This window comes from Chelonia mydas, chromosome 1, assembly GCF_015237465.2.
Source record: "Chelonia mydas isolate rCheMyd1 chromosome 1, rCheMyd1.pri.v2, whole genome shotgun sequence".
NCBI classification, from domain to species: Eukaryota; Metazoa; Chordata; order Testudines; family Cheloniidae; genus Chelonia; species Chelonia mydas.
Genome location: NC_057849.1, coordinates 102,763,893 through 102,785,932, shown reverse-complemented (window position 1 = coordinate 102,785,932; position 22,040 = coordinate 102,763,893). Strand labels below are relative to the sequence as shown.

The 22,040-nt window shown below is 43.2% G+C and overlaps 1 long non-coding RNA gene across 1 annotated transcript; it reads right to left on the bottom strand.

Annotated features, from left to right (window-relative positions):
* Nucleotides 1-234: 234 nt before the first annotated feature.
* LOC122463754 lies at nt 235-21,080 on the bottom strand. The gene is made up of 4 exons (XR_006287370.1): nt 20,839-21,080; nt 12,435-12,443; nt 5,452-5,460; nt 235-245 (listed from the first exon to the last, which is right to left on the bottom strand). It is a non-coding gene; the product is annotated as an uncharacterized LOC122463754 (long non-coding RNA).
* Between the last annotated feature and the right edge of the window lie 960 nt (nt 21,081-22,040).

Sequence of the window (22,040 nt, the reverse complement as noted above, 5' to 3'; positions counted from 1 at the left end):
GGAGGGAGAGCACCCAGGTTCAAGTTCCTGCTCCAGTGAATATGTGGTTATTTATACCAAGTTGAACAGCTTCAACAAGAGAGATTGAGCACATTTCACCCACCAATAGCCTGGTGGTTAGGACATTTACCTCGGATAGAAGAGAACTGTGTTCAAGTCCCTGCTTCAGAACAGAGATTCAAACCTAGATCTCCTATATGAGTGCTTTAACCACTGGACTGTTGGATAGGGACAGGCAGCACTGCCTCCTCTATCTCTTGAATGGTGTCTAAGTTCCCTTGAGAATCTAACCCACAAAATCAGAATATTTTGACATTTCCAGAAAATTTTTCACCCACCTCTAATTCTTACCCACCATGTCAAACTTTATAGTGTGAATCCTGTTAACCATGCTATTCTCATGACAAAAGCGGTAGCCAAAAAGAGGTGGTATTCTACATAATACTTCAAGTTCCACTTTTTCTGTGACATGCTCCTCTCCTCCTCTGTATTGGCAAGTCAATACTGGATCTGCATGACTCTTGATAGCACAAGTTAATGCAGAGCAGCTGGATAATAGGAGCAAGAGGGTATATGCGCTTTTAATTTAGACCATTACATAACATTGTATTATAGTCAGTGGCTGAAAAACCAGAGAGAGCTGTTTTGATAAGTTATATGTGGTGTTTTTTTCTTAATCTGAAATAAAGATCAGCAAATACATGTTTACTTCTTTGTGTGGAGAGACACATAAAGAGACCTGGCAATGAGGATGGAATTTTAAGACAAAGTGCTCAGAGAAAATAAAGAAGCAGTAGAGCTCTCAAAGTTAGAAAGGTAAAAAATACAAATGGTAAAATAACCATTTATGGAAATATGGAAGATATCCAGTTCAATAAAATAATGAGATAATTAGAAGCCTATGTTCAGAGACTTGAACATGGCATTTTTATGCAAATGTTAGTGAAGGCAGTGCCAGGAAAAGTGATATTTGCAGTGCTTAAAGATTCTGATTATTACCCAGACTGGATGAGATGGAGTATAAGCACCAATGGAGAGGCTCACATAGTAATATACTGTAACCAGACTTCCTAGATGAAAGACATATTTCAAATATTAAACCAATTTGACATAAAAATAGAACTTATTCTAAATAGACTAAAAAGCTTTCCACTACCTGTAGTTCTGGAAAACTTGTTAGGCTGCTGAGCATCATTGTCAAGAAAAACTTACCCTGGAATGAACTGTGGATAGAGATTAATTGTTGAAGTCCACAAAAAACATACACTTTTCTACTGTTTCTGAAAGGACTTCTTCCAAGTTCCAATGGAGGATGGGAGGGAAGTTCAGGCCAAAGTTAAAGACAACCCAGAGGCAATGTTCCCTCTAATTTTTTCCATTCTTGAGCGGAATAAATTTTGTTATGTGCACCAGAGTGTATGTGTATATGTGACCCAGAGACACTGTGTGTGTGTGTGTGTGTGTGACCCCCTCCCTTGCTCTGTGGAGATGAGGTACATGGGCAGGGGAGGGAGAGACAGAGACAGAGAGAGACTGTGTGAGCTGGCTGCTGAGGAAATCACAGAAACTGTCCACTGTCTCTTTAAGAAAGGCACTCACTCCCTCACCGTTCAGACCTCAGACTGCAGCGTGTCCTGAGTCCTGAGCCAGGCTGTCCACTCTCCCCTTCTCTGCGGAGATGGGGTAAGGAGTAGGGGGGGGGGGACAACCTGACGTCAGCCCTCCCTCTCCCCCGTACTCGGCACAGCCAGCAGGAGGGTCCCAGGAGCAGCTGCAGGATGGAGCAATGTGGCTGCAAAGCAGCAGCGGGGGTAGGGGGGCGCACCTGAATACACACTGCCGGATGTCCGCACTCTGATAATCAACTGGGCAGCACTTGAATCTTTCTTGAGCGTTTGCCCAACCATGCAGCTTACAGGGAACCCAGCCCAGAAAATATCAACCAACCAGATGGATCTGCATTTCTGTTCCTTGGAGATATCACATCAACTGGAACACTGTTTCTTCAATGAGTTGTGGGGCAGAAGCTGTAATAGCACAAAGACAAATGCACCACAAGGATGTCATTTGCTACAAGTCTAGCTATTAGAGTGGCTATTGGACTATGGAGAGACATGCCTCAAACTCTGCCTTCCCATGAAAAGACAACCTCTAAGTTATGCCATTGTGTACAAAAGTGTGGAATGAATTGGACGCCAATGTTCCATGTTGGGTTAGTTTGAACAAAAGCCATGTGAAAATAAGAATGGAAATGATACAAGCGTGGGATAATGTACTAATGGGCAACTGAAGTAGATTGAAAAAATCTAATATATTGGTAAAGGAGGTAACTTTAGAATTTATCGTGACCTGCTTGCATGTACATATAGAAAGGGGAAAAATTATTCAAGCAGATCACTGTAAATAATAAAGTCACCTTCTTATCAGTACAGTCGATTGTGACCAAAGGAAACCTGCCATCTTGAAAAGAAGAAACTGACAGACAAGGAACACATTGATTAGGGTACCTGGAGCCATGAGTTGGATTCTGTGGGGGGCATGAAACATGAAATATAAATCTGTATTTAATACGCAGTAGAAGATAAAAGGTTACAGAGGCAAAATGTGTATGTTTGAAGATATCATTCCTAAAATTTTCACAGCTTATCTTGTTCCTTCCTCTTTTCAGGAGCCCATCAAAAATGGGAGAATTGCAAAAGCAACTGTGGAGCTTATTGAGGCCTTGATCCAACCACCACTGATTCAATGGGAGATAGACAAAGTCCTGAGGGGGCTGCACTAACTATTTGATTATGGGTTCTAATCAAAAAAAGTCCAGAGATGTGTGACTTTGGCTTGGAAACACCGCAGACTTCCAAAGGTCAAGTCTCAAGAACAATTTGTCTTTTCTTGTCTAATTTTATTTCATATGTAGGTTTTTATACTACATCCATCAGCATTGTATGTGAGTGCCTCAGACTGAGGCTACGTCTAAATTACACACTACTTCCAGCAGTGTGTAGTGCGCACGGAACTGCACCCTGCAGTGAAAAGCACACCATGTCCACACTGGTATGCAATTAAATGTGTCAGCAAAAAGCTCTGGCAAAAGAAAGGCATCAGGGAAAGGATTCAGCAGCTCCTCCCTGCCAGAGCCTTTCACTGCAGTGCGGAAAGGCTGTGGCAGCGGGAAAGAAGTGGGAAAAAAACTTAGAGACTTCCCCTCCATCAGAGCCTTTCTCTGCTGCCCAAGTCTCTTCTGGGGAAAGGCTCCAGCAGCAGTGAGGCAGTGAGACACTACTAAAAACAGCAGTGTAGATGGGAAGCCAGGCATTGTCTGGGCGAGCAGAGACATGTAGGGTATATACCTGAGTACATATACACATGTGGCAGTTCTCCAGAAAGGGCCATATTTTTGGAGTTTCATGTACCTGCCCTTCACACACTCACATCATATATAATTTGAAATCTTATTTTATATACTTTTAAATGAAGTCTGATGTGGAGCTGTCAAGTCCAGAATCACTGCAACGTGACTGTTTTTTACTGTTTAAGTTAATTTAGCCAGTGGGCCAGCAGGGCCCATGCCCAGGAGCCCGGGCCAATTGGGAGCCCCCCGAAAATGGGCACCCCCGCACCCTGAGCTGCTCTGTCCACCCAGTGCTCCAGGCAGGCAGGCAGGCAGAGCGGGGAAAACTCCTGCACCCCAGCAGGAGCGCCAGGTGGAACGGGACAAGTCCTCATGCCCTAACCCCATTTCCCTGGCAGGAGCGCAGGAGGGGGGAACTCCAGGCAGAAGAGGTGGGGAGGGCCCCCCACTTGCTCTGGCCCAGGACCCCACAAAACCATAATCCACCTCTGATTTCAACACCTTAATGTGGTGGCTTTTGGTCAAAGCTACCAACTATAATGCATTGAAAGATTCTTATTGGCTTTGCATGGGCAAGTATTTTTTTCAGAAATGATAAAACTGCTTTGTATTTGGCAAAAAAATGGAGAATATCAACACTTTGCAATGTACAAACATGAAATGTTCTAATATTTCATATTCTTAATTGTAAAATCATCTCACAAGTAATTATAATAGCTTTCTATATTTCCCACTGAAATGTGCTGACCAGATCAGTCTCACAGTGAAGGTTGGGCAAGAGATGCAGTAGATTGTTTGCCCATAGCTTATACTGCACAGTGGGTAGATACAAATGTATATAACAGGGATCTGCAACCTTTGGCATGCGGCCTGTCAGGGAAAGCCACTGGCGGGCCAGGCTGGTTTGTTTACCTGCAGCGGTTCACCGTCCCAGGCCAATGGGGGCTGTGGGAAGCGGCGTGGGCCGAAGGGATGTGCTGGTTGTCGCTTCCCACAGCCCCCATTGGCCTGGGACGGCAAACTGCGGCCAGTGGGAGCTGCAATAGGCTGAACCTGCGGACGCTGCAGGTAAACAAACCATCCCGGCCCGCCAGCGGCTTTCCTTCACAGGCCACGTGCCAAAGGTTGCCAATCCCTGGTATATAACTTCTTAATGTAATGCTTCTCCATACAATGTAGCATCTAGTCTTCCTGGTAGAAGGCTGTAATTTGTAATTGCCTATCCATGCAATACTAGCCTTTGAAATATTCTAGAAAGTAGCTTTTTAATTCAAAGCAAAGGAGTACTTGTGGGACCTTAGAGACTAACAAATTTATTTGAGCATAAGCTTTCGTGAGCTACAGCTCACTTCATCAGATGCATGGCTGCTACTCCGAAACCTTTTTAATTCAGTGACACTTATGCACAGCTCAGAATTAGTGTTTGAGGTGACAATACACATCTTCATATTGGGCTTTCATCAAATCAATCACTAAACAAAAATGGTAATTTTGATACTAATATATACATCTAATTTATTACAAGCCTGCAGTTATAGCATATGAAGACATGGAGGATACAAGCCCCTTAAAGCTTACATCAAAGAGAAAGAAACTTTCTATTAACTTTGAAAAATTTGTTATTTTTCAAGAAAACAAGAGACTGTAAAGCTGTCAAAAGCCACCAGGGCTGGATTGCATTCTGTGGTATGGGCAAGAGAGATTAGTTGCGTTTGTGGCCACTAGATGAGTTTTCTAGTGTAGATGATGTGCCACCAGTTCTCTGTCTTAGGGGTTGCTTTCAGAAATACCCAATCTAGTCAAACTTTGCACATGTCAGAGTTGTAGTGAACCCAGGAAAGAAGGCACTCTGAATCTGATCAGAGAGCATCATGTTCAATGACCATCATATAGCCACCAGAACAAGCTCATCCTCTAGCAATTGGTCCTGTTACATTGTTTGCTTGAGGAAAAATACACAGGAAACTTCATAAAACAGAGAGAGAGAGAGAGAGAAAGAGAGAGAAACCACTCTAAGGAAGACTGTGTTTCAAAGAGGAGATGATGACATGTTGCACAGAATAGCTGTGGAAGACTTGATTGCTAAGGATGCAGTTTATCACTCAGCATGCCTTTTTCCTACTTGAGTAAAATGAATCTTAAAGCAAAACCATCTAGTTACACTGAAATAATACAGTCACCTTGTGACATTGCATTTTATCAGCTGACTGAAGTGAAGGATATTTTCCTGTCCAAGCTGCTACATAGATATAAGCCCCTACTTCTCTCAGATATAGGAACTACAAGCTATGCCCATATCAAATTACAGGCAATATAAAAAAAACACAATTTCATTCCATGCACAACATGGACAAGGCAAGTCTACCATTGTTCTATGCATGCAATAAAATAGCATCAGACAATCTAAGCTGCTAGTAATCTGAAACAGGAACATAAATCATTGAAATATTTTATGGGTGCCCTTCTGGCGAGTGAGACTGATGAACCACTTTCAAATGAGCAATTAGTTTTATAAAATGCCACTTCAATCCTTTGGTCTGAAATAGCCAAAATGAAGGCTTTAGAATATTATCCAAAGACAGGTGATTGTAGTCAAGGGAGGTCAAGTAGGGAGGTCAAGTTACTCATAGATTCATGCACTTTAAGATCAGAAGGCACCATTGTTATCATCTAGTCCAGGGATCGGCAACCTTTGACACGTGGCCCGTCAGGGAAAGCCACTGGCGGGCCAGGCCAGTTTGTCTATGTCAAGGCCTGGAGCGCCTTTAAGACCATGACCTGGTCCCCTACTTTGAAGGAACGCTCTCTGGCATGTTTATCATACCAGGCTTTTTGCTCTTTTTGAGCATCCTGTAAGTTTTCTTTAGCAAGGGCTAAAGAGGTTCGGAGGGTGTTTTGTAGGTTGGTTACAAAGTCCAGAATGTTAGTTCCTGGAGAAGGTGTAAATCCCTCCCATTGCTGCTTCACCAACTGCAATGGCCCCTTAACCTCACGGCCATATACAAGTTCAAATGGGGAAAACCCTAAACTGGGGTGTGGTACAGCTCTGTAGGCAAAGAGCAACTGCTGCAACACTAGGTCCCAATCATTGGAGTGCTCATTTACGAATTTACGTATCATGGCCCCCAAAGTTCCATTAAACTTCTCCACCATGCCATTTGTTTGATGGTGGTAAGGAGTGGCAACCAAGTGATTTACCCCATGAGCTTCCCAAAGGTTTTTCATAGTTCCTGCCAGGAAATTAGTCCCTGCATCTGTGAGGATGTCGGAGGGCCAACCTACCCTGGCAAAAATGTCTGCTAGTGCCTGGCACACACTTTTAGCCCTGGTGTTGCTTAGAGCTACTGCTTCCGGCCATCGGGTGGCAAAATCCATGAAAGTCAGTATGTACTGCTTTCCTCTGGGTGTCTTTTTCGGAAAAGGACCCAGAATATCCACAGCTACTCGCTGAAATGGAACTTCAATGATGGGGAGTGGCTGGAGAGGGGCTTTGACCTGGTCTTGGGGCTTTCCCACTCTTTGGCACACCTCACAAGACTGGACATAGGTAGAAACATCCTTGCCCATTCCCTCCCAGTGGAATGACCCCCCCAAACGGTCTTTGGTCCTGTTCACCCCAGCATGGCCACTAGGGTGATCATGGGCTAAGCTCAAGAGCTTGGCCCGGTATTTAGTTGGAACTACCAACTGTCTCTGAGGATGCCAGTCTTCCTGGTGTCCACCAGAAAGAGTTTCCTTGTATAAAAGTCCTCTTTCTACAACAAACCTGGATCGATTAGAAGAGCTGAGAGGCGGTGGGTGGCTCCGTGCCGCCGTCCAAGCTCTCTGGAGGCTTTCATCTGCTTCCTGTTCGGTCTGGAACTGTTCCCTTGATGCTGGAGACATCAGTTCCTTATTGGATTGTGGACCTAGGCTTGGTCCCTCTGGAAGCGATATAGGGGATGGGGCTGTTTCTGTTGACTGTGAACCGCTCTCCGCTGGTGAACTATGTTGGGATTCAGGCTCCGGCTGAGCCTCTTGTGTCGGGTTATCGGCTGCTGCCAGTTCAGGGTCGGTGGGGCCCTCTGGTGTTGAGGTTGCAAGTACTGGATTCAGTGCTGGCAATGGGTCTGGTGTTGGTTGTTCGGCTGGTTCCGGTTCTGGGACTGGTTCCGTCTGGGTCTCTGGGACTGGATCCACTACTGCTGTTGCAGACATTGGTCTGGGGTCCGGATCCATCACCTCTGACCGGGTCCTGATAGAAGTTTCCGGAACAGAGCTAGGCCTCACGGCTTGGTTAGCCTGGCTGCGGGTGACCGTTCCCACCCTCTTGGCCTGCTTCACATGATTGGCCAAGTCTTCCCCCAACAGCATGGGGATGGGATAATCATCATAGACTGCAAAAGTCCACGTTCCGGACCAGCCCTTGTACTGGACAGGCAACTTGGCTGTAGGCAAATCGAAAGAGTTGGACTTGAAGGGTTGAATCGTCACTTGGATCTCTGGGTTGATTAAATTGGGGTCCACTAAGGAAGCATGGATAGCTGACACTTGTGCTCCGGTGTCCCTCCACGCGGTGACCTTCTTCCCGCCCACACTCACAGTTTCCCTCCGCTCCAAGGGTATCTGGGAGGTATCTGGGCCTGTGGACCTCTGGTGCGATTCCGGTGCAATGAACTGTAATCTGTTGGGGTTCTTGGGGCAGTTGGCCTTTACATGCCCCAGCTCGTTACATTTAAAACATCGTCCAGCTGACTGGTCACTGGGGCGAGGAGGGTTGCTGGAGAACGGGGTGGAGGGACGATAAGGGGTCTGGAGGGTTCTTTGGGAGGTAGGTGGGGCTTTGGGCGGCCCCCGGTAATAGGGTGTGGTCTGGGGTTGTCCCTTCTGGTCTCCGCTCCAACTGCGACCAGTTTTCTTCTTCTCTGCCACCTCCACCCATCTGGCTCCAATCTCTCCTGCCTCGATTACAGTTTTGGGCTTCCCATCTAGGATGTATCTTTCTATTTCCTCAGGAACACCCTCTAAGAATTGTTCCATTTGCATTAGGAAGGGCAAATTTACTGGAGATTCAACACTTGCTCCGGATATCCAGGCCTCCCAATGCTTCACAATGTGGTAGGCATGTCGGGTAAATGACACATCTGGTTTCCACCTTAGGGCTCTGAACCTCCGACGAGACTGCTCGGGTGTTATCCCCATTCTGACTCTCGCCTTGGATTTAAACAGTTCATACTTGTTCATGTGTTCTTTAGGCATTTCAGCTGCCACCTCAGCTAAGGGTCCACTGAGCTGCGGCCTCAGCTCTACCATGTATTGGTCAGTAGAGATGTTGTACCCAAGGCAGGCCCTTTCGAAGTTTTCTAGGAAGGCCTCAGTATCATCGCCTGCTTTGTAGGTGGGGAACTTTCTGGGATGGGAAGTGGTACTTGGAGAAGGATAGCTAGGGTTTGTTGGGATATTCTCCTGAGCCTTTATCTTCTCTATCTCCTCCACATACTTCCTCTCTTTTTCCTTCTCCTCCAGTTCTTTGTCCCTTGCTTCCATAGCTCTCCTGTGAGCAGCCGCTTGGTGTTGTTCTGCCTCTTTCGCTGCCTCTTTCGCTGCCTCCCTTTCTTGTTCCTTCTCCTCCTTCTTCAGCCGCATGAGTTCTATCTGTCTTTCATGTTCCCTTTGTCTTTCCTCAGCCTGAAATCTGGCTAATTCCAGCCGTAGTCGAGCCGCAGATTTTGTCATTCTAACCTCTCTGTTTTTAACTAACTTTACACCCGAGGTTTAGAAATAAACAAAAAAAAAACTTGGCTGTAAAATTTTGCTGTGCTGGAATAGAATACCTATTCTCTGATAGTGATTGTCAGCCTACAAAAAAAAAAAAGACAATTCCCTTGTCTCTGCTCTGGGCCCAAATCAAAGCAAAAACTTCCAGCTACTTTGAAACCTGTTTACCCAGCCCAAAGAAAAACCAAGTTTCCTTTTTAAACTTGTGCTCCTTGTAAAAAATCAAAATCAAAAAAAAAAACCCTTGCCACTTTTGTCTCCAGGCAAATGGGTAGAACACCCCCCCTTCTATTTACTTTTAGGGAAAAAAAAAAAAACTCTGGGTTGGAAGACTGTGAATTTCCCTGCAGGAGTTAAGTACCCTGCCTCCAGGCAAAGAAAACCTGCAATTCACAAAGATAATCCCCTTTTGTCTCTGCTTGGCCACAAAGCAGAGAAAAAAACAAGCTGCTTTCAGTTTCAGCTGCTTCTGGACTTCCTTTCCAAAGGAAAGAAAAAAAAATCTCCTTTTTTTAAAATCTGTATTTCTAGTTCAAAAAAAAATCTCAACTGGATCTCAAAATGATTTCAGGTTAATCCCACCACTCTGCCACCATGTCATTGGTTCCTCCCCCACTCTGAACTCTAGGGTACAGATGTGGGGACCTGCATGAAAAAAACCTCCTAAGCTTATCTTTACCAGCTTAGGTCAAAACTTCCCCAAGGTACAAAATATTCCACCTTTTGTCCTTGGATTGGCCGCTACCACCACCAAACAAATACTGGTTACTGGGGAAGAGCTGTTTGGACACGTCTTTCCCCCCAAAATACTTCCCAAAACCTTGCACCCCACTTCCTGGACAAGGTTTGGTAAAAAGCCTCACCAATTTGCCTAGGTGACTACAGACCCAGACCCTTGGATCTTAAGAACAATGAACAATCCTCCCAACACTTGCACCCCCCCTTTCCAGGGAAATGTTGGATAAAAAGCCTCACCAATTTGCATAGGTGACCACAGACCCAAACCCTTGGATCTGAGAACAATGAAAAAGCATTCAGTTTTCTTACAAGAAGACTTTTAATAGAAATAGAAGTAAATAGAAATAAAAAAAAATCCCCCCTGTAAAATCAGGATGGTAAATACTTTACAGGGTAATTAGATTCAAAACACAGAGAACCCCTCTAGGCAAAACCTTAAGTTACAAAAAAGATACACAGACAGAAATAGTTATTCTATTCAGCACAATTCTTTTCTCAGCCATTTAAAGAAATCATAATCTAACACGTACCTAGCTAGATTACTTACTAAAAGTTCTAAGGCTTCATTCCTGGTCTATCCCCGGCAAAGACAAAATATAGACAGACACACATACCCTTTGTTTCTCTCCCTCCTCCCAGCTTTTGAAATTATCTTGTCTCCTCATTGGTCATTTTGGTCAGGTGCCAGCGAGGTTACCTTTAGCTTCTTAACCCTTTACAGGTGAGAGGAGATTTCCTCTGGCCAGGAGGGATTTTACAGGGGTTTACCCTTCCCTTTATATTTATGACAGTCTACATGCAGCGCCTGCGGGTTCAGCCGATCGCAGCTTCCACTGCCCGCGGTTTGCCATCCCAGGGCAATGGGATCTGCGGGAAGCGATGCTCCCTGGGCCACCTCTTCCCGCAGCCCCAGTTGGTCTGGAACAGTGAAACGCAGCCAGTGGGAGCTGCAATCAGCTGCACCTGAGGACGCTGCAGATAAACAAACCCTCCCAGCCAGCCAGCAACTTTCCCGGATGGGCTGCGTGCCAAAGGTTGCTGATCCCTGGACTAGATGATCATGATGGTGCCTTCTGATCTTAAAATGTATGAATCTATGAGTAACTTGGCACCAGGGAAGGAATTCTCTGTAGTAAGTCAGAGCCTTCCCCATCACTAGTTGTTGGAAATACTTGCTATTGCAGTAGCAGATTGGCTACATATCATTGTAGACAGTCTCTTCATACCATACCCTCAATTAAGTTATCAAACATAGTCATGAAACCAGTTTGATCTTTTGCTCCTGCTACTCCCCTTGGAAGGCTATTCCAGAACTTCACTTCTCTGATGGTTAGAAACCTTTGTCTAATTTCAAGCCTAAACTTATTGATGGCCAGTTTATATCCATTAGTTCCTCTGTCAACACTGATGCTTAATTTAAATAACTTCTCCCCTTCCCTGGTATTTATCCCTCTGATGTATTTATAGAGCCAATCATATCTGCCCTCAGCCCTCTTTTGGTTAGGTAAAACAATAAGGTAGGTTTTTGCACACAGTATTCAAAATGAGGTTTGTATAATGGTACTAACACTTCCCTGTCTTTCCTGGAAATACCTCCTCTGATACATCCTAGGACTGCATTAGGCTTTTTCATGGCCTGTCAAAGCTGATTCTCTACTCTGGCACTTTGAGCGCCCACGAGGATTTTTAAAAAATTAATACTTGCCACTCCAGGCTTGTATTAAACTCCCAAGGTTACAGCTTTTTTTCTGACCTCGGCTTGATATACGCTGCCACCACCCAAATGCAAAACCCTTTTTTGGAACCCAGGAAGGTGCACTTGGGAATTCCTTCCTGTGGGGTGCCCTCAAACCCTTTCAACCGCTTCTGGTGAAGAGCTGAGAAAGAAAACACAGGAAATTAGCTCTTGCCACCAGCTAATAAAACAACATATGCACAAACCCCTTAGGACACCAAAAATCCAATCCTGTTCTTTAAAAGGTAAATTTTATTAAAAAACAAAAAGAAAGATAATACATCTGGAACTTAGGCTTTTGCTAGACTTTAAAAGAGCAATTCCCAAATTAAGCACCCAACATACCTTTCTTGGGGGTTCAGCTTAAAGGTTACAAGCAAACAAAAGCATCTGGGGTTAGCACAGAGGAGTCCACTAGCCTAAGAAATAAACAGAAATAACCCTAGTAGCATCTAAAGTGTCCCGCCCCTAAGAGCCAGAGGGACCTGCTGGGGGGCGAGGTGGGGAGTCCCAGCAGTGCTTACGTGGAGCGACTCCCAGGAAGCATCCGGCAGGTCCCTCTGGCTCCTAGGGGCAGGGTAGCATAGGTAGCGTAGCTAGGGGAGGAGCAGGAGGAGTGGCTGCTCCCCCTGCCCCCAACTGATCACAGTAAAAGTGGTGCCTTAGGCGCCACCTCCATGGGTGCTCTGAGGCTGGAGCACCATGGGGAAAATTTGGTGGGTGCAGAGCTGGGGCGGGGAGCAGTTCCCCTGTGCGCCCCCCCGGGTTACCTGCTGCGGCACAGGTGGCCCTCCTTGCGCCCCCCTGAGCCAGCTCACCTCCACTCCACCTCTGCGGGCCTGAGCACGAAGCCACTGCTTGCTTCTCAGCCCTCCCAGGCTTTCCGTGTAAACAGCTTATTCATGGGAAGCCGGGGGGCAGAGAAGTAGACCTGGGCGGTGCGTTCAGGGGAGGAGGCGGAGCAGAGGTGAGCTGGAGCCGGGCGCGGGGCTGGGAGCTGCCGGTGAGTGCTCTGCACCGACCAAAGCAAATTCTTAACTGAAATCTTTGACAGACACGACAACATGTGTATGAAAACTGCAGAAAGACAGCACTGGATAGGATCTGAGGTTGGATGCACGTCATACCAGATGACTGGTGGACAACCTGTACCTCCTTGGAAAAAGTTTCTAAATGTGGCATCCAGCAAACAATCACTAGTAAAATTCCTCTGTAAATATATGGGTCAAAATGTGTCTGAGAGAGCAGGAGAACACCAAAAACAAACACTTTGAAGTAGCAAAGTCCATCACCAACAGAGGTGTTGAAGAAGCTCAAGACTTGTACAATAATCAAGAGGAAGCAGACACAAGGATGCTTCTGTATGCTCTATGTGCCAGTATGGCTTTTGGATCTCTCCGTGTCAAAGGAACCATAGTAATTAAGTCACCTGATACAGATGTTTTGGATCTTGCTGATCATTAATTTTCAAAAGTGGAACTTATATAACATATGGATTGAAACAGGCACCATTACCAGCACAACTTACAAGTGTCACATCATACCTGTGTATGCACTTTGCCACTCACTCCTGACTTCTGCAACAGCTGTACACACATTAATCGGATGTGACTCTGCCATACCTATTTGGAATTGGGATTTGTGTGTGTGTGGGGGGGGGAATCTGTGTTTACTGTTGTCAAAACAGAGAGAGCTGACAGCTTCAAAGGGGTTGCCAAAATGGGAATGATGGACAAGGCACAATTTCTGCAGCAAAGAAATTGGTAGCATTCCTGTATGACCAGAATGAGAAAGAAAAGGAGACCCACAGAGACCTGAATTGCTTGCACCTGAATCTGTCCACCGAAAAGGACAAGTCACTGGCCAAACTCCTACCATGTAAGGACAGTTTTGAAGAGCATGTTCATAGAGCATCTTGGCAAACAAATATGTGGATGTCTTTGTATATAGGCAAACCAAATATGGGATCACCACTGCAACATGCATGGACAAATGTGGATGATGAATTACTTCCTGTATTCTTCAAGGGCCCAATCGCATCTGAGCTTCTACAGGACCTTATCTGTGCCTGTACCAGTATGGGTTGCTGCATAATCAACAGTCTGTAGTCAGAACAACATTCCCTGTACAGAAATGTGTGTATGCCAAGGCAATGAAGACTGTGGTAAGCCACACACTGTTGACGGATCATAGTGATGATGATCATGTTGACTAGAAATGTCACCAGCACTAATGCTTTTCAATGATACCTCTACAAATGTATTATTAGATTTTGTTTTACCCTTTAGACTGTGACCGGAAAGCAACTCAATTTCATCTTGAAATAATACATAGTCATTCAACTAACAGAAATGAATGCCAAATTTCAAAGTAATCACTTTAATGTGTTGATGAAGTCACTGTTTATCCACATTTCTAAGGTAATGGCACCACTTAACAGAGCCACATCATACCTCATCTTAAAGTAGACACAACAAGCTTTCAAGTGATGTATGATGTGTATGTGTGTGGAGAAGGTATATGAATCTATCAAATCAGTGGAGTTTGCCATTTGCCTAATACCCACATCCTTCAGTTGTGTCGTCACTCACCTAAGTAATACCTCACCATCTATGTTGCTATTATATGTGTGCTGGGGGCACACATATATGCAAACTACACATTACCAAAAAAGTGTGCAGTGTAGATGCCCAAAGATGTATGTATTTCTTTGGCTATATAATCTTTCTCCCCATCTCCCCCCATTGAACATGTAAACACAGTGTACCATGTGTTGCCTTAATTTATACCAGTGTAAACTTAGAATAACTGTTTAAATCAATACTCAAGGTCACACTGATAGTTGAGAACAGAATTTGCCCCATATACTGTACAGGGACTCTAAAACAGATTATAACAAGATTCAACTGAGTGTACTGTCTGGGGGGAAAAACAAAAACAGCAATGTTCCCATATGGAAGAGGCTTTTCAGACACAGCTGACAGTGATATCACAGCTGATGGCCCTGTAAGGACAAAAAATACAAGTTTGGTGTTAATGCATTATCTGTACTCCGATAACAGCCTTTTCCGTATCCTCGATCATTTTATCCCTTCCTTGGTTCTGGCTTAAACAAAGGTGATCTAATATTTCATCCGCAACAATTTTCCTTTCCTATAAAATCTATATGTGAATTTTGTGTTGTGAATTGAGGCGAGGGATTTGTGGTTAATGGCCAGTGCCATCCATTGTAAAAGCAGACTTTTTACAAACTTTCCACACACCGCTCTTTTAATATATGTAGTCCTGACAAAAAAGTAAAAAATGTCTAGTGCATTAACCCACTACCTTGCCTGGTCCCTACAATGTTTGAGTGGTGCCTTTTTTTAAAAAATGTAGTATCAAGATGCTTTACTAATTATGACTTTAGGACTGTTGTTACACATGACTTTTGCTTTAAGAGCAAACATATTTAATTTCCCTTTTGCCAACCAGGGATTTCAGTTATGGATAGTTAGCACAGCTGGTAAAAAATTGGGAAATAATGTGAAAGGTACATCTGTTTTTCCTGGGGTTTTTTTCCTCCACATTTCATCAGTTTCAAATTTGAGAAGTATCTACTACCTCTAGTATTCACCTTGCCCTATAAATGATGTCAGGTGAACAGGGCTGAACCATGCAATTAAAATAACATTGATGGAGGACCCTATAAATAGAGCATAGATTAAGCCACAGCCAGTTTACTCTGAGTAAAGTACACACACTGGCACAGCAAGACCCTGGGTAAGCCAGTCAAGTTAGTTTCAATTGGCCAGAAATGTATTTCTGAATGTTACCTGTATACTGGAGATATTGGTGACCACGTTGACTCACTATCTCCCCAACAGCCCAAGACACACAAATAGGAGAAGCAACAAGGCAGACTCCATGCAAGAAGTGAGATGACCACGTTGTCATCTCAGCAAGAAAAGAATGACTCCATCCATCTGTCAAGGAACCCTAATTCTGTCATAACACTTCCTGTTCAATGTTAACAAAGTCATCTGGTAAATATACAAAGATAATTTTGGAGAACTTTGTATCCAAGGCCCTTGGATGCTGAAGGCCAAAATCAGAGGCGATATTCTAGTTGGACCCCTTTTCACTCACACATTGGTACATCAGCAATAAGCAGCTATCAGGCAGTCTAACACGTTCTCTGTTGGTGTAGCTTTCACAAAAAGTATCTGGAAGATGGCACATCTACCCTTTAGTATTTACTGAACACACCAAGGAAATTGAAGTTATATCTAGTTATACATGGGTAGATCAAGTTTGAACACCTCTACAAAGGTCTAACTGACACATCTCTGAATCTGAGCCTTGATCTTTTATTAATGAATTTCTGACATGCTGTAACACTTATGGTGTGTTGAAGAGAGAGAAAAAAGGATAATAGAGTTCTCCAAGTCCTTTGTTTGGAAGTTCATCCAGCAATTAGTGAATAAGACTCTAAAAAGCCACATTTATAACTGTGCACAAACAGCATCTAGCTTCTCTCTGTGTCTCCAGGCAGGAAAACTCCTCTGTAGAGATGACTGGAAGTGATAAGCAGCTTGGTAATGGTTTTGAATATAAAAGACTTAAGCCTTGTCAGCCTTCATGAAGGAATTCCTTTGCAGTCCTTATCAGAGATACTGAGCCTGCAACCAGCAGACAGACTTGCATTCTTATTTATTATTTGTTAAGGACTGACAGAGCACATTCTATGTTACAATCTGGGAAAGATTAGCCCAACTCTTGCCATCAGTCCATAGAATGAGTATAAGGAGGGCTACAATTTCATAAGAGTTAAAATACTATGCCAGAGCATCACCCCTTTGCAAATAAGTCTAGAGAGGGATCTTTGCCCTTGAAGAAGGGTTGAGAAAAAACACCATTTCCTAAGACACATCTTACCATAGGCCTTTTTCCAGCAAAGCCTTGGTCTGGGCAGTCAGGCTGTATTTCTTAATGTGAAGCTTTCCTGACTATACCTGTATGGTAACATCCTGAAATATGTGTGGTTGAGAGTGCTCCAGACTACAAGAAGGTTTGAGTTAAATAGACTTGAGCTTCTGTGAAATTCCACATCCTTTTAACTCCTTAGTGACTAAAGGACTCCTGCCAGTCTGATCTGAGGTATTTGTCTCCAGGAAGTCTTGAATGGGTAAGTCTAAAAAGGAGTAAAGCTCCAAAAATTAGGTTTCAACTTTTTCACATTAAATCTAACTGAGCAACTTGAGACTTGATTTCTACATTTTTCATTTGACAACTTTTGTTTAAAAAACCCTTTGAAATCATCTCTGGATGCCCCTATAAAAACAAATTAAGGAGCAGAGCTAGCATTGTAGTCATCAGTAGTCTTACAAAGTACCCCGGGATGAAATAGTTATGAAGCATAATTATGGATTCCTGTTCGACCAGAGAATGTTAATGTCATGGCAACTACCATGAATCCCAGAAACTAAATTTGGTGAAGACATTATATTAGATTTTTTTCAGTACTAATGTGGGGGCAAAAAAGCCACAGAAAGATTTTAGTTGGTAAATTGTGACTAATAATTTGGATTTACTCAACTGCAATCCAGAGATTAAGTAAATCATCTTTTTTACTCCTAAATAGAGCCAGTCAAGAATTTTTTGATGGCATGTTACTTGTCAGAAAATGCTGATTTGTCAAAACCAAAACTTTTTTTTGGAAACGTATTGGTTTGAACAAAACTTATATTGAGAAGGTTTTCTCTTGTCCAGAATGGAATTTTTGAAAAGAGAGACAAACCCATGAACGGTCAATATGTTGGTAGTTAGGGCAGGCATCTGACATGTAGGAGACCCAGATTCAACTCCTTGCTCAGCCTAAAGCAGAGCTATCTACTGGGCTACAGAGTCATTCTCTTTCTCTGGCCCAGTGAATATTTAATTATTTATACAAAGTGGAACAGCTCAAACAGGAAAGAGGAACTAACTCTATAGTCTGATGGTTAGAACAGTCAGTTGGGATGCGGGAAACCAAGCTCACATCCCTTCTCTGAATCTGCTAGAGAGGAGACTTGAAGCTGGGTCTCCTACATCCCAGCTGAATACCTCAACAAGGAAGGTATTGGATATTCTGAAACAGGTGTGTCAATCTCCTGGTGGGGATGGTGCCAAAATGTCAAATTTGGAGCAAAAACAATGTGGAGCACAAACAGATTCTGAAACCTCAAGTTTTTATGAACTAGAAATCTTAGTTTTTGGCTAGACCAACTTCTCTAAAGACCTTTAGAAATAATACTGATGTTAACATGGGAAAGATCTATGAGACAATATCAGGCTAAATGCTCTTACCACACTGTACAGAAAAAAATCAGGAACTACTATGTCTATAAATTGGGTGCACACGGAGTCTGTTTAGAACTGTTTTTCCATTAATTCTCTTTATAAATACTAACATTTAAATCCTTGAAGCTACCCATGTGAAACTGCTAGGCAGTTATCAACTGGTTGAGTGATAAAACCTGGTGATAATCTCTATTGGATTTAGGGACCATGATATTTTGCTAAATCCTTAGTTTTAGTTGATAGTTCCCTATGCATCTATTAGTATTTACTGTTATTCATATCTATGATACCAAAGATTGGACCAAACTGAAATTAGATATCCAACTGCATAGCTCCAAGCCCAAACTTTGGACTAGTTTTGGATGTAAAATTTGTTGGATCCAGATCCATCTTAAAGAGTTTTGGAACTAATAAGTTCCAAAAATTGGAAATGAGTTGCATAGGGGTTTAAATCCATATCTCCACCCAACAGTTTGCAAAATCCTAATCTCAATAATATTTGAATCCCACATGATGGAAAATCCATAGGGTATGAAAACTCATTTAGATGATAACCCTCCTCTGCTTTATCTTGGCAAATATGAGAGAGATTGGGGAGTTTGTTTTTCTTCTGCTTTCAAAAACACAGAACAGGAAAAGATAATAGAAAACAAGTGTATGAGAAAGACAGTGTGAGGGGAAGTGAAAGTGAGCCAGGGAAGGGAGTATGAAGAACAGATTCCTGTGACAAACTAAAGACTAAAGTGGAAATAAAAATTGCAGCAACAATAACCAACCACTTCAGCCAAACAGGTAAGTATCTTGTTTAGCATGAGACACTTATGAGTGATATTAGGTGTGGATAGGAGGGTAGGACCGAAAGAAACAAACACCTATTCCAAAATCTTGTAATTTAAACTTTTCTTAGTTATAATACAGTTTTGGGAGTTGCAACAGGAATTTTGACTATGGGACCCAAAATGTTGCACTGTTTTCTCTTATATACAATTAAAAATATAAATTTCATTAACTACAAACATACAATATCAGTTATTAAATTTGTTATTATTGAATACAAGTTCTAAATGGACATTTTATTAAGTAGATAGTTTAAACCTAAGGTTGATTTATTTTTTTAAATCTCTTGAATACAAGTGGCCAATTTCTGCCACCCTTATGGATGCTGAGTAGTCCCTTACTTCATGCATAGTCCCAATGAATTCAATAGGACAACTCAAGAAATAAGGTTCTATTTAATATAAGCATGACAGAATCTGGTCCACAGTTAGTACATGATTCAGAAACGTTATTGCTTTTATTATTTTCAGTTATTTACTTCCAAATTATATTTCCTTGCTCTCTTTCCTCTCTCCTCTCACCACCTCCCCTTGTACGCTTTCTAGTACACTTTAGGAAATAGAAAAGCCTAAAACCATATATACCGTAATGGAAAAAGGAGGGAACTGCTTCCCCTGGCCCTTACTCATGAAGAAATATCTTGACGAGTCAAACGGAAAGATTGTTAGCTCATGTAAATTTGAGTATTTTTCCAGCTGAATCTATGGCCAAGAAATTCGCCCTTGTACAGACGCCCAGCACTAGCCTATGTGAGACTGAAGTTGTGCATAAGCCTTGTACATGAAATTGAATTTCATCTAAAATGAGTGGAGCCTTCACAGAAACAGAACTCATGATTTCTGGTTGTCTATAACCTGTAATTCCAGCTAACTGAAATCAGTTTTTGATAAGTAAAGGTCTTTAAATTGCAGCAAATTCTTTTGGTAACTTTTGGTTTGATAAGCAAGATCTCCTATTTAAAAATTCGAAGCTTCCAAAAAGTGTACTAATAGCAATCAATGTAAAATACAAATAGCTTTTTAAAGTATATTAACATTTCAAGGCAAAGGACTAGATTTAAAACCCCTTCCTCAAAATGGGGAATACTTATTCACTGGAGTAGCGTCACTGTTGTAAGAGGGAATTCTGCTGTATGTAAGTGCTTGTCAGTGTGGGTAAGGGGTTCACAGTCTTGCACAAATTATTTGTATCAACGAAATTGTGTACCATACACTATCAGGTTTTTAGGTTATTCTGAGGAATTCTCAGACTTGGCAGGTCTCTCCTCACAGACAAAAATCACTTTTCAGTGGTCTTCACTGCATTACAGATTGAGTTCTGGTTTAATGACATAATTATTTTCTTTACTTATCAATTGTTTGCCACACTATACAATGGCAGAATGACACTTTTCATTGTCCATTTAGAATGAGGTGTGAAGAGTGGAGAGAGTGGGCCAAAGTCTGTTCTGAAAATGATATAATGTTTTTGTAACCATGTTGGTCACAGAATATTAAAGCGACAAGGTGAGTGAAGTAATATTTTTATTGGACCTACTTCTGTTGAAGAGCTCTGTGTAAGCTTGAAAGCTTGTCTCTCTCACTTACTTACTTAACCCACCTTTTCTCTTTATATAGAGTTACTCCATTAACCACAGTGGACCCACTCTGGATTTGCACCACTGTAACAATCAGCAGGATTTGGCTCAGTGTCTCAACAAAATAGTATTTCTACTTAAATCACTGAATTAACTCCAATGTCATATTTAATTCCCTAGTGAGCTTAAAACTAAGGGTATGTCTACACTACGAAATGAGGTCAATTTTATAGAAGTCGATTTTTAGAAACCGATTTTATAGAGTCGATTGCGTATGTCCTCACTAAGTGCATTAAGTCGGCGACTGTGGCTAGCATCGACTTACAGAGCAGTGCACTGTGGGTAGCTATCCCACAGTTCCCACAGTCTCTGCTGCCCATTGGAACTCTGGGTTAAGCTCCCAATGCCCAATGGGGTAAAAACACTGTCGTGGGTGGTTTTGGGTATATGTCGTCAGGCCCCCCTCCATGAAAGCAACTGCAGACAATCGTTTCATGCCTTTTTTCCTGGGTTACCAGTGCAAACACCATACCACAGCAAGCATGGAGCCCTCTCAGCTCACCGTCACCATACATCTCCTGGGTGCTGCTGGCAGATGCAGTACTGCATTGCTACAAAGCAGTAGCTCCTTGCCTTCACGGCAGATGGTACAGGAGGACTTATAGCCATCGTATGTCTCCTGGGTGCTCCTGGCAGACCTTGGTGAGGTCGATAGGGGTGCCTGGACAGACATGGCTATTCCCCTCTTAGAGCACCAAATGGGAGCCAGAGACTCCAGGTCATTCTCTTCTTTAAGTTTCATCTCATGGACATTCAGTCCTACCTGGAATATCATGTGAGCTGGAGGAGAGGCTCCCAGCTGGCAGCACCACGCAGTCGCACCTACCCCAGCCTGCCCCTTGCTTCCATGGCTCATGAAGCTTGGACAGTAGTAAGGAGCAGTTCAACTATAGGCTGAGCAAGTGCAGAATGGTGGTAGAATGTGCCTTTGGATGTTTAAAAGCTCGCTGGCGCTGTTTCCTGACTAGGTCAGACCTGAGAGCAACCAACATTTCCATTGTTATTGCTGCTTGCTGTGTGCTCCATAATATCTGTGAGAGTGAGGGGGAGACATTTATGGTGGGGTGGGGGGTTGAGGCAAATCGTCTGGTGTCTGATTTTGAGCATCTAAACACCAGGGCAATTAGAAGAGCACAGCAAGGTGCACTGAGCATCAGAGAGGCTTTGAAAACCAGTTTCATGACTGGCCAGGCTTTGGTGTGGCAGTTGTTTGTGTTTCTCCTTGATACAAACCCACCCCCTTTGTTGATTTTAATTCCCTATAAGCCAACCACCCCCCCCCCTTCGAAATAAAGTAACTATTGTTTTGAAACCATGCATTCTTTCTTTATTAATTAAAAAAAGAAGAAGAGATAATGGACAAGATAGTCCAGGTGAGGTGGGGGAGGAGGGGAGGACAAGGCCACATTGCTTATTGTAGCCACACTAAAAAACAAACTGTTTGAATGACAGCCTTCTGTTGCTTGGGCCATCCTCTGGAGTGGAGTGGCTGGGTGTCTGGAGCCTCCCCCCCATCCCACGTTCTTGGGAGTCTGGGTGAGGAGGCTATGGATCATGGGGAGGAGGGTAGGCGGTTATACAGTGGGGTCTGTGGGGATGCAGTGGGGTCTGTGCTCTTGTTGGCTTTCCTGCAGCTCCAACAGACACTTCATCATGTCTGTTTGCTC